At 39.9% G+C, this 12,904-nt stretch overlaps 1 pseudogene; it reads right to left on the reverse strand.

The window, feature by feature from the left end:
* Nucleotides 1-1,365: 1,365 nt before the first annotated feature.
* LOC108537193 (UPF0729 protein C18orf32 homolog pseudogene) lies at nt 1,366-4,943 on the reverse strand (annotated as a pseudogene).
* Nucleotides 4,944-12,904: the final 7,961 nt, after the last annotated feature.

The raw sequence follows: 12,904 nt of genomic DNA on the forward strand, positions 1-12,904 counted from the left end.
TAAAAAAAAAAAAAAAAGCAGCTTTCTTGAAGTTCAACCATTCGAGTTCAAATTTAAGTTAATCGATATCTGCGATCTCTTGTTATGCATCAAGGAACATTTTTTTTCCTTACAGCATTATAATACTAAGATAATTAAAAAGAAAAAAAAAACACAAAAAAACCTTTGTGTAATCTCTACCACTGTACCTGCTCATCTCAATTATTTTCCCTTCGTTTTCCATAGTAAGAGCAAATAATGCACATTATTTCTTGACATTAATCTATCAGCATTCCTAGGAATTACGTCTGGCACTGTGTTTTCTTTTTCCTTTCTTTCTTTTTTTTTTTGAGACAGAGTTTTGCTCTGTCGCCCAGGCTGGAGTCAGTGGTGCAATCTCAGCTCACTGCAACCTCTGCCTCCTGGGTTTAAGCAATTCTCCTGCCTCAGTCTCCCGAGTAGCTGAGACTATAGGCACGTGCCACCACGCCCAGCTAAATTTTGTATTTTTAGTAGAGACAAGGTTTCACCATATTGGCCAGGCTGGTCTTGAACTCCTGACCTCAGGTGATCCACCCACCTCAGCCTCCCAAAGTGCTGGGATTACAGGTATGAGCCACTGCACCCAGCCCCTAGTTTTTTAGATATTTGTTTGGACTTGTATATTCATTTGATTTATCAGATAAGATAGTATCAGGTAAATATCTCCTTTTAGTTTTTCTGTTTGAGTAATAAAGCGATTAACAATTATCAATTTATTTGGAATTAAAATTATGAGATTTAGAATTTCTGTGGTAAATGGTTGTAACTATGACTCCGGGCTTTTTCATACCACATCAAAATTTTAACAGTAATAAAATAGGTAACACTTTTTTAAAAAGAATAGATCTGAGATCCAGTAGTTCCTACTTAAATTGACAGGTTGACACATATTAAGGCAGTCAACAGTGATTAAAATAGCAAATGTGCTGCAATTTTTAAAAGACATCTCTGAATAAAGTTACATATTTTATTTCTTCTATTTTAGAGCCAGGATCTTGCTCTGCTGCTCAGGCTGAAGTGCAGTGACAGGATCACACCTCACTGCCATCACACCCAGCTGATTTTTTAACTTTTTCTAGAGATGGGGGCTAGCTATGGTTGCCTAGACTGGTCTCAAACTCCTGGCCTCAGGCAATCCTCCTGCCTCAGCCTCCCAAAGTGCTGGGATTACAGGCACGAACCACCACACCTGGTCTCCTATTTTTTGTAATGGATTTAATGTAGGGGAAAAGATCTTTATTATTACATTCCCATATTTATTTTCTGCCAAAAGGATCATTAGATTATTTATCATATGATTCATCACCATAAAATAGAAAGGTAAATCAACAAGATTATGGTTTTTCAGCTGTGAATAATCAGATGAAAAATGGTGCCCTAAAGAAATAACAAACAAGGCTGTGGAGAAGAGAGAATGCTTATACACTGTTGGTAGGAATGTAAACTAGTTCAGCCACTGTGGAGAGCTGTTTGGAGACTTCTCAAAGAACTTAAAACAGAACTACCATTCAACCCAGCAATTCCGTTACTGGGCATCTATTCAAAAGAAAATCATTCTACCAAAAAGACACGTGCACTTGTTACGTTCACTGCAGCAGTACTCACAATAGCAAAGACATGGAATCAACCGAGGTACCCATCATGGTGGACTGGATAAAGAAAATGTGGTACACATATACAATGGAATACTACATAGCCGTAACAAAGAAGGAAATCATGTCCTTTGTAGCAACGTGGATGTAGCTGGACGCCATTATCCTAAGTGAATTAACATAGAAACAGAACGCCAAATACTGCATGTTATCATTTATAAATGGGAGCTAAACGTTGGGTACTCGTTGACATAAAGATGGCAACAACAGACACTGGAGCCTACTAGAGTGGGGAAGGTGGGATAGGATAAAATGCTGAAAAACTATTGGGAACTATGCTCACTTCCTTTGGGACCAGATCATTCGTATCCCAAACCTCAGTATCACTCGATATACCTATGTAACAAACTGCACTTGTACCACCTGAATCTTCAAGTTGAGGGCGGGCCTTGGTGGCTCAAGCCTGTCATCCCAGCACTTTGGGAAGACAACTTGAGTTCAGGAGTTTGAAACCAGGCTAGGTAACATAGTGAGACTCTGTCTCTACAAAAAATAAAAAATAAGAAATTTAGCTGGGTATGGAGGTGCACATCTGTAGTCTCAGCTACTCAGGAAGATGAGGTGGAAGATCCCTTGAGTCCAGGAGGTAGAGGTTGTGGTGAGCCATGATCACACCACTGGACTCCAGTCTGGGCAACAGGGTGAGACCCTGAGTATAAAAAGAAAAGCTGAAATTATAAGATAAGGAAATAAGTATGAATGAATCAAGTTTGTTTCAGTATACATTTAGAAGGAAAAGGACAGAATATTTAAGAAAAAAATTGTTTTTTTTTTTAAACTTGTGTTTTAAGTTTCCTAATGAGAAATCAAACAGTCTCTGTAAAGGACATGTCCTTATTTGAATATTTTTTAGAAATAAAAATGACATCACAAAAGCCTAGTTTCCCAATTATATCTTTTTTTGTTTGCAGTTATCCACTCTTATCCTACTAAAAGATTTTGGATGTTATAGTGGATATTGAAAGATCACTTTATTATTAGAAAAAGAGAACCACTGGGGTGGAGGTAGAATGGGGAGTTATTGTTTAATGCATAAAAAGTTTTAGTTTGGCATGAAAAAAATCAGGAAGTGGATAGTGGTGATGGTTGCACAACAGTGTGAATGCACTGAATATCAATGAACTGTATACTTAAAACTTTTTTTTTTTTTTAGATAGAGTCTTGCTCTGTCACCCGGGCTACAGTACAGTGGTGCAATCGTGGTTCACTGCAACCTCTGCCTCCCAGGTTCGAGCAATTCTCCTGCCTCAGCCTCCTGAGTAGCTGGGACTATATGCATGCACCACCACGGCTGACTAATTTTTGTATTTTTTAGTGGAGACAGGGTTTCACCATATTGGCCAGGCTGGTCTCAAACTCCTGACCTCAAGTGATCCACCTGCCTCAGCCTCCCAAAGTACTGGGATTACAGGTGTGAACCACCGTGCCTGGCCTTAAAACTTTTTTAAACCGAATGTTTAATACATTTGTAGGGATAAAAAGAATGCAACAAGAATTAGAATTTTGTAATTACATTAGACATTTATATAGAACATGTTTCAACAGGGCTTGGCGGCTCACCCGTGCAATCCCAGCATTTTAGGAACTCAAGGCAGGAGGATCACTTAAGTCCAGGAGTTCCAAACCAGCCTGGGCAACATGTCGAATCCCTGCCTCTACAAAAAATACAAAAATTAGCCAGGCGCAGTGGCATATCCAGCTACTCAGGAGTCTGAGGCAGGAGGACCACTTGAGTTGAGGAAGTCAAGGTTGTAGTGAGCTGTGTTTGTTCCACTATAGCCTGGGTGGCAAAGCAAGATACTGTCTCAAAAATTACAAAATAAAATAAAATAAAATAGTAAAATAAAATAAAAGTTTAATAATTACTACTCTTATGGACAAGCAGCTTCATTGTGTTAGATGGTAATTATATCTTTATGTTTCACATCATTACCACCCCCCAAAACTCCACCCTTCATTTCACTGCACAGACTCACTGCACTGTTTCACAGTTAAAACTCTACTCCACTCCAATTAGAAGAGCCCAAAGAAATTAGAGCAAACAGTAGTCAAATTCATAGGCATGAATGACAGAGAACCAAAGATTTTAAAGTACTGATTTAGTAACAAGAGCATCTACTGGCACAAACCTTCTATTTAATCATATTATTAAAACAGCAATAATAGAAACAAAACGTACATTAATGAAAAAGGAATTCAGGATTGAAGTCATTAAATATAACTAATAACATTTAAAATATGGATTCCATCAATCTCCTGATTAGTATCAGGTAAATACCTAATTCATCAATCCTGAATTCTGATCTCAGAGAAAAAGGTCAGAGAGGATTACAAAGAAGGTGGTTCATATTATCAAGTCCTTTTTTTTTTTTTTTTTGAAACAGGGTCTTGCTGTGTTGTCCAGATGAAAGTGCAGTGGTATGATCTCTGCTCACTGAAACCTCAGCCTCCTGGGCTCAAGCAATTCTCCCACCTCAGCCTCGAGTAACTGGGACCATAGGTGTGCCGCACTGCATCCACTAATTTTTGTATTTTTTGTAGAGATGGGGTCTCATCAGGCTGGCCAGGCTGGTCTCGAACTTCTGGCCTCAAGTGATCACCTGCCTTGGCCTCCCTTGATATGGTTTGGCTGTGTCCAAATCTCATCTTGAATTGTAACTCTCGCAATTCCCATATGTCGTGGGGGGAACCCAGTGGGAGGTAACTGAATCATGGGGGTGGGTCTTTCCTGAGCTATTCTCGTGATAGTAAATAAGTCTCACCAGATCTGGTTTAGAAAAACGGGAATTTCCCTGCACAAGCTCTCTCTCTTTGCCTGCCGCCATCCAAGTAAGATGTGACTTGCTCCTCCTTGCCTTCTGCCATAATTGTGAGGTCTCTCCAGGGTAAGTCCATTAAACCTCTTTTTCTTATAAATTGCCCAGTTTCAGGTATGTCTTTATCAACAGCATAAAAACCAACTAATGCACTTCTGAAGTGCTGGGATTACAGGTGTAAGCCACCATGCTGGCCATCAGGTCCATTTTCAAAATGATGAAATCCTTTAGAAAAATCACCTTAGTCTTTTTATCAGAGATTTCTGTTGGCCCTTTTGTTGGTAATCCATTTATGTCTGCATCCTTATAGTCTACTTTGCCATTGGATTCCTGCATAGCTTTACTAGGCCATAAATGATGAAGAAAAGGAGAAATCAGAGTATGTGGATGGCTCCAGGAATTTTTTGTAGATCCAGCACAGGGCTAGAATGATGATTCAAAGAATGCATACCATTGTCCCAGGCTTGAGCTCCTAGACGTGACCCCTCTGATACTAAAGTAGAAGGCGGGACTCAACTCTGGACCAGATCAAAGACTGGCTGACACAAGGAAGAGGCGAAAGCGCTTCTCCATAAAACACAGCCACCAGTGCCATGACAGTTACTCATTCCATGGCAACGACCTGGAAGTTACCACCCTTTTTCTAGAAATTTCAGACTAACATGTCCCTTAATTTGCATGTAATTAAAAGTGGGTATAAATGTGACTTCAGAACTGCCCCTGAGCTGCTACTCTCCACACAATGCCTATAGGGTAGCCCTTGAATTCCTTCCTAGGCAAAGCCAAGAACTTTCCCAGGTAGAGTCCCAATTTTGGGGCCCACCTGCCATGCAAAACCATATGCAGGAAACCACTCCAGGTAGACAGTAGACCGTTAAAAAAAAAAAAAAAAAAAAAAAGGCAAAACTGTAAAGCTTTTAGTAGATCGTATCTGCATGATCTCTGGGTAGCAATTTTTTTTTTTAACTGTAAAATACATAACATGAAATTTGTAGCCCATGCGGTAGCTTGTAATTCCAACACTGTGGGAGGGTGAGGTGGGAGGATCCCTTGAGGCCAATAGTTCAAGGACAGGCTGGTCAACATAGGGAGACCCATGTCTCTACAAACATTTAAAGAAAAAATTATTGGCCAGGCACAGTGGCTCATACCTGTAATCCCAACACTTTGGGAGGCTGAGGTGGGCAAATCACTTGAGGTCAGGAGTTCAAGACCAGCCTGGCTAACATGGTGAAACCCTGTCTCTACTAAAAATACAAAAATTAGCCAGGCACAGGGGCAGGCGCCTGTAATTCCAGCTACTTGGGAGGCTGAGGCACGAGAGTCGCTTGAACACAGGAGATGGAGGTTGCAGTGAGCCAAGATCACGCCACTGCACTCCAGCCTGGGTGACAGAGCAAGATTCAGTCTCTAAATAAATAAATAAATGTATTCTTCCTTATGATGAATTTTAATAGTTCATGAATTGTTAAGAGTTAAATCCGGTTATAACATGGTCTATGGAATAAAAAGTTTCAGGTTCAGATCCTAGATTCTTGGCTTTCTAGATACATGAACTTGGGCAAGGTATTTAATCTTTTTGAATTTATTTGCTTTTATATAAAACTGGGGTAATAATATTCAGGCTGGATGTGAGGATTAAGTTATAAAGCATCTGGTACTCAAAAAATGTTATCTAGCTGGGCATGGTGGCTGACGCCTGTAATCTCTACACTTTGGGAGGTCAAGGTGGGAGGATCACCTGAGGTCAGGAGTTGGATGCCAGCCTGGGCAACATATGCCAGCCTGGGCAACATATTGAGAGACCAGTCTCTACACAAAATTTTAAAAAGCAGGTTAAGGGCCGGGTGCAGTGGCTCATGCCTGTAATCTCAGCACTTTGGGAGACTGAAGTGGGCAGATCACCTGAGGTCAGGAGTTTGAGACCAGCCTGGGCAATATGGTGAAACTCCAACTCTACTAAAAATACAAAATTAGTGGGGCGCGGTGGCACATGCCTGTAATCCCAGCTATTTGGGAGGCTGAGGCAGGAGAATCATTTGAACCCAGGAGGCAGAGGCTGCAATGAGCCGAGAATGCGCCACTGCACTCCAGCCTGGGTGACAGAGTGAGACTCCGTCTCAAAAAATATACATAAAAAATAAATAAAAAGCAGGTTAAGGTGAGAGGATAGCTTGACTTTAGGAATTTGAGGCTGCAGTGAGCCATGATCGCCCCACTGCACTCCAGACTGCGAGACAGAGTGAGACTCTGAATTTTTTTCAAAAAGGAAAAGTTATCTATTATTTTATGGAACTTTGTAAGTAATATATGTTAAATGAAGAACATCTTTACTTTCCAGCATTGTTGACAGTCCAAATGCTGCTAAGCTTGGGGAAGGGTAGGCAAATTAAAAGGAAAGTGCATGTTGCTAGGTAGCAAGTCATTAGGTAATTTTTTGTTGTTGTTGTTTTTGAGATTGAGTCTTGCTCTGTTGCCCAGGCTGGAGTGCAGTGGTGTGATCTTTGCTCACTGCAACCTCCGCCTCCTGGGTTCAAGCAATTCTCTGCCTCAGCCTCCCCAGTAGCTGGGATTACAGGCGCCTGCCACCACGCCTGGCTAGGTAATTCTTTTTTACACTACTGTTTGAAATACTAAGGTTTGTAGTGTAGGTTCTTTTTTTTTTTTTTTTTTTTGACAGAGTCTTGCTCTGTCGCCCAGGCTGGAGTGCAGTGGTGCAATCTCGGCTCACTGCAAGCTCTGCCTCCCAGGTTCATGCCATTCTCCTGCCTCAGCCTCCCTAGTAGCTGGGACTACAGATGCACGCCACCACGCCCGGCTACTTTTTTTTTGTATTTTTAGTACAGACGGGGTTTCACCGTGTTAGCCAGGATGGTCTCGATCTCCTGACCTTGTGATCTGCCCGCCTCCGCCTCCCAAAGTGCTGGGATTACAGGCGTGAGCCACCGCGCCTGGCTGTATTGTAGGTTTTACATATGTTACTGAGAAAATAAATCACTAAACATATTGTCATTCGCTGTGTAATTTTATGTCTATATACAAAGTCCATGCAATATTTCAGAAGTTAATATAATTCCCTTTTTATAACAAGTATTCTGTGCATGTCTGCTCATTTTCTCTTTAAAATAAATGTCTTCAATCCTTTATTATGAGCAGAATTATTTCAAATCTAGGCCAAGTAAGGAAATTTAAGAATCTAAGATATAATGTTTGTGGCTTAATCTCAAATATAAAAATTACTCACCTAAGTATTAGTAGTAGCAGTCTGACACTATCTGCAAGTTCTTATGTCTATATAATTTCAACTCCAAATTATTTATACATGTAATACTAATAAACATGTCACTTATTCCCTATAATTCAGTGTCTTCAGCTATTAAATAAGAAAATAATATTTACACTTGGCTCTATCCACAGAAATTTTGTGAAGAAAAATTGAGCAACATGTATACATTTTGAAATAAAAATAAAGTAACAAATCCTATCTTATGAGAAAAATACAAAACTCAAATGATATATAGTATATATAACAGGTATTTCTACAAACCATGCTTCAATGCTGTCATGGCATACCAACTGATAAATTGCTTTGATAGTTTCCTAGGACTGAAGGTCATTTCATATCTGCCCTGGAGAATACAAGAATAGTTACAGTTTTAACTATTAGTACAGCAGTAAAAACACACAAGGTTTTCCTTGCATGCAACTCTGGATTTGATTCAACTTCTCAAAAATCTTACAGCCTTAGTTCACCTTTTTAAAAGTTCTTCAACTCATCTCAATATTGCTAATGTAGTATTTCACAAATGCTGTCTTATTCATTGGCTTGATATCTCTGGATTTTAACTACTTGATTCAACTGCTGTAATTTGTATTATTTTGCTCCATCTTTTCAGTTTAATGTTCAATGTTTTAAGTATAAAAGTTTCTCAAAGTGCCCTGGCATTGAGAGTCAAGAAGAGAAAAAAGGGAAAAGATACTATTCCACTGAAATTTGTATTAGCAACCAGTTGGCTTCCTCAGAGTTCCTCCTAAAATTCATTAACCATCATTGACATCATTCAAACAAATGAATCCATGCTGCTCACCCTAAAGCACAAGGCATGGATTTGCCTGTGTGAAGCCACATGATCTCAAATCAACATCTTCCCCGTGACCTTCAATTTGGTGTTCCTATTTGAACCCACTGTTTTCAGTCTTTTTTTTTTTTTTTTTTTTTAAGACAGACTCTCACTCTGTTGCCCAGGCTGGAGTGCAGTGGTGCGATCTCGGCTCACTGCAACCTCTGCTTCCTGGGTTCAAGCAATTCTCCGTCTCAGCCTCCTGAGTAGCTGAGACGACAGGCGCCCGCCACCACACCCGGCTAATTTTTTTTGTATTTTTAGTAGAGACTGGCTTTCACCGTATTGGCCAGGATGGTCTCCTGACCTCGTGATCTGCCCACCTCGGCCTCCCAAAGTGCTGGGATTCCAGGCGTGAGCCACCGCACCTGGCCAAATTTTTCACTTTTTAAATTCACCTTTGAAACGAGTAGGCAGGTTGTAAGGAATGGGGATTTCGTGTCCCACTTCTTTTAGATAAAGAGGTCCAAAGTGGCCAATAATTTTCCCCAGGTCATCTGGAAAGGGCAGAATTGTCTGACTCCAAAGAAAGATATTTACTTAGTGTCACTATTGAATCACATGTAGTTACCCAATGACTTTAAATGTACCTAAGATTATCAAATAATTTGTTCTAATATGAAAATTGAAAATTAAGTGGAACATAGAAGAAAATCTAGTTATGACATTAGACAAGACAGTACATTAAGTTTAAATCTGGATCGCCAAACACAAGGTAAGTTTCCCTTGAGTTGATCAAGTTAAGTTAAATCAAGTCTCTAACTGAATCATACAAAAATGACCAAAAATGTTCACCAAACTTAGGGGCATATGTTTATGATGATCCAACTTGTAGGTTTTGTGGTTCACATGAAAATCCACTTTAGGAAGTCCAAAGATCCACATCAAAAAGACAGCCATCTTCCAGAGCATCTAAAATTCAGATACCCCTGTATAATAAAGAACTATTCAGAGACACATATCATGCATTAAGATAAAGAACTGGCCGGGCGTGGTGGCTCGCGCCTGTAATCCCAGCACTTTGGGAGGCCAAGGTGGGTGGATCACCTGAGGTCAGAAGTTCGAGACCAGCCTGACCAATATGGTGACATCCTGTCTCTGCCAAAAATACAAAAACTGACCAGGCTTCATGGCGTGCGCCAGTAATCCCAGCTACTCAGGAGGCTGACAGGAGAATTGCTTGAACCCAGGAGCCTGAGGCAGGAGAATGGCGTGAACCCGGGAGGCGGAGCTTGCAGTAAGCCGAGATCGCGCCACTGCACTCCAGCCTGGGCGGCAGAGCGAGATTCTGTCTCAAAAATAAAATAAAATAAAATAAAAAAGTGAAAAATTCATTCCATTGTGTTGGGAGTTAGGTTTCTATTGGAAGAGAGGGGAAGAAAAACCCATCATGTTGGGAAGATTGGTTAATTGAAAAAATATCAATTTAAACTTATCCTCCGCAACAAAATAATTTCACTATACTAAAAACACATAGGAAAGCTATAGGAAATTTTAGATAAATGTTTATCTGCTTTCTAGTTGAAGGAGGAGAATTGTTTAAGCATAGAAGTCATCAAAATTAAAAGGCAAACTACAAACCAGGAAAAGTAACAGAGGGTTAATACACTTAATATATAAAACATGTTGCACTTCACACAATAGCCTTGAAGAAAAATGAGATGGACCTAGCATAATGACATGGTAACAAATCTGAGACTAAAGTAGGTGTCCACAATTAAAACAACAAAACTACGCATTACACTGCTATATAATAAAGAATTTGACTTTCCTTTGTCTATGGTTCCTGACAGTGAATCTTGGAATTTCCCAATTACTATGACTGTCTTTGTTATTCATGAGCGCCTTTAATCACATCTGAGTATATGCAATGAGATGACACATAGTGGGCCCCTAGACAGCATGGGAGCTGGCCATGCTAGAAAAACCAAACATCTAATTAGAGGGTTGGGTTGGGGCTTTGAGCCAATGATATCAACCCAGCCTTCTGTCCTCCAGGAAAGACAGGAGGACTGAAGAATGAGTTCAGTCATGGGCCAATGATTCAACCAATCATGCCTATGTAATAAAACCCCCATGAAAACTCTGGACATGAAACTCAGCAGATCTTCCTAGTTGGTGAATATATTGATATGAAAAGTGAATAACATGTCCTGATTCTACAAGGAGAGGGCACAGAGTTTCTGCATTCAGGACCCTCACAGACTTCATCTTATGTATCTGTTCATTTGGTCATTTCTGGTTTGTATCCTTTCTAATAAAACTGTGGTTGTAAGTATAGCACTTTGCTGAGTTCTGTGAGTTGTTCTAGCAAATTATCAAACCTAAAAGGGGATGTGAGAACCTCTCAGATTTGTAGTCAGTTGAAAGCACAGGTGGAGCTGGGCACGTTGGCTCACGCCTGAAATCTCAGCACCAGCACTTTGGGAGGCCAGCAGATTATCTGAGGTCAGGAGTGCAGAGACCAGCCTGGCCAACATGGCGAAACACCATCTCTACTAAAAAATACAAAAATTAGCTGGGTGTGGTGGCACATGCCTGTAATCCCAGCACTTTGGGAGGCCAAGGTGAGTGGATAACCTGAGATCAGGAGTTCAAGATCAGCCTGGTCAACATGGTGAAACCTCGTCACTACTACTAATACAAAAATTAGCCAGGTGTGGTGGTGGGTGCCTGTAATTCCAGCTACTTGGGAGGCCGAGGCAGGAGAATTGTTTGAACCTGGGAGGCGGAGGTTGCAGTGAGCTGAGATCATGCCATTGCACATTAGCCTGGGTGACAAGAGCAAAACTCCATCTCCAAAAAAAAAAAAAAAAAAGAAAACAATTTAAAAGTGGGTGAGCTATGATGCTGGTTGTGGTTTTTAAAAAAAGAATAAAAAACAAATAAGAAAACAAAAATAAAAGTGGGCGAGGCTGGGCATGATGGCTCGTGCCTGTAATCCCAGCACTGTGGGAGGCCAAGGTGGGTGGATTTCTTGAGCCCAGGAGTTTGAGACTAGCTTGGGTAACATGGTGAAACCCCATCTCTACAAAAAATTAGCCAGGCATGGTGCGCATGACTGTAATCCCATCTACTAGGGAGGCTGAGGTAGGAGGATTGCTTGAGCCTGGGAGGCGGAGGTTACAGTGACCTGAGATCACACCACTGCACTCCAGCCTGGGTGACAGAGCAAGACCCGGTCTTTTTTTAAAAAAAAAAAAAAAAAAAAAAGTGGGCAAAAGTTTCAGACACATCAATAAAGAAGATACAGAGATAGAGATGGCAAATACAACATGAAAAGATGCTCAGTAGTGGTCAGTTATTAGAGAAATGGAAATTAAAACCACAGTAAGATACTACTACCCACCTATTAAAATCTCTAAAACCTAAAAACTGTTCATAACAAGTGTTGGCTAGGATATAGAGAACCTGGAACTTTCATACACTGTCGGTGGGAATATAAATTGTTACAATCACTTTGGAAAATCATTTGGCAGTTTGTTAAAAAGCTAAATGTATACCTAACATATGACCCAGGCATTCTACTCGTAGATATTTACCCAAGAGAAATGAAAGCATAAGTCTATACAAAGACTTGTACACAGATGTTCATGGAAACTTTATTCATAATAGCCTAGAACTATTAATGTCTATCATCAAAAGAATAAACAAATTATGATATATTCATAAAATGCAATACTATTCAGCAGCAATAAATGATTTATTCATAAATGCTACAATATAGACAAATCACAAAATTACTATGCTGAGTGACAAAAGCCAGATCAAAAAAGGTTCATACTATGATTTCATTTGTAGCAAACTGATCTTAAAGAAAGCAGATCAGTGGTCTGGTGATGGTGGGGTCGGGGGCAAGGAGGATTAAGTAAGAATGGATCACAAAGAGGTACTATGAAACTTTGAGAGTGATGAATATGTTCATTACCTTGCTTATGGTGATGACTTCATGGCTGTATACATATGACAAAACTTATCAGATTGGGTATTTTAATATGTACAGTTTATTGTATTTCAATTATATCTCAATAAAGATATTTAAAAATAAAATCCCTCCTGGTACATGATTCAAAAATGTTTGATGTCTAAGCCAGCTGATGGAGAAGAGCCAATGCAGTATCCCTTCTGGAGAGATTAAGATTTCCAAGGTGCTCAAAAATAGGTACAGAGTGGAAAAAAGTTTAAAAAAAAAGCAAAGAGGGAAAAATTAATAATCCCTTCTCTTTTGATCACATACTTTGCCATTACTCCTAAAATATAAAGCTGTACTTGAAAATGTCATGGTGCCAAAACA

The sequence above is a fragment of the Rhinopithecus bieti genome, unplaced genomic scaffold (assembly GCF_001698545.2).
Source record: "Rhinopithecus bieti isolate Rb0 unplaced genomic scaffold, ASM169854v2 scaffold_14229, whole genome shotgun sequence".
Taxonomy (NCBI): Eukaryota; Metazoa; Chordata; class Mammalia; order Primates; family Cercopithecidae; genus Rhinopithecus; species Rhinopithecus bieti.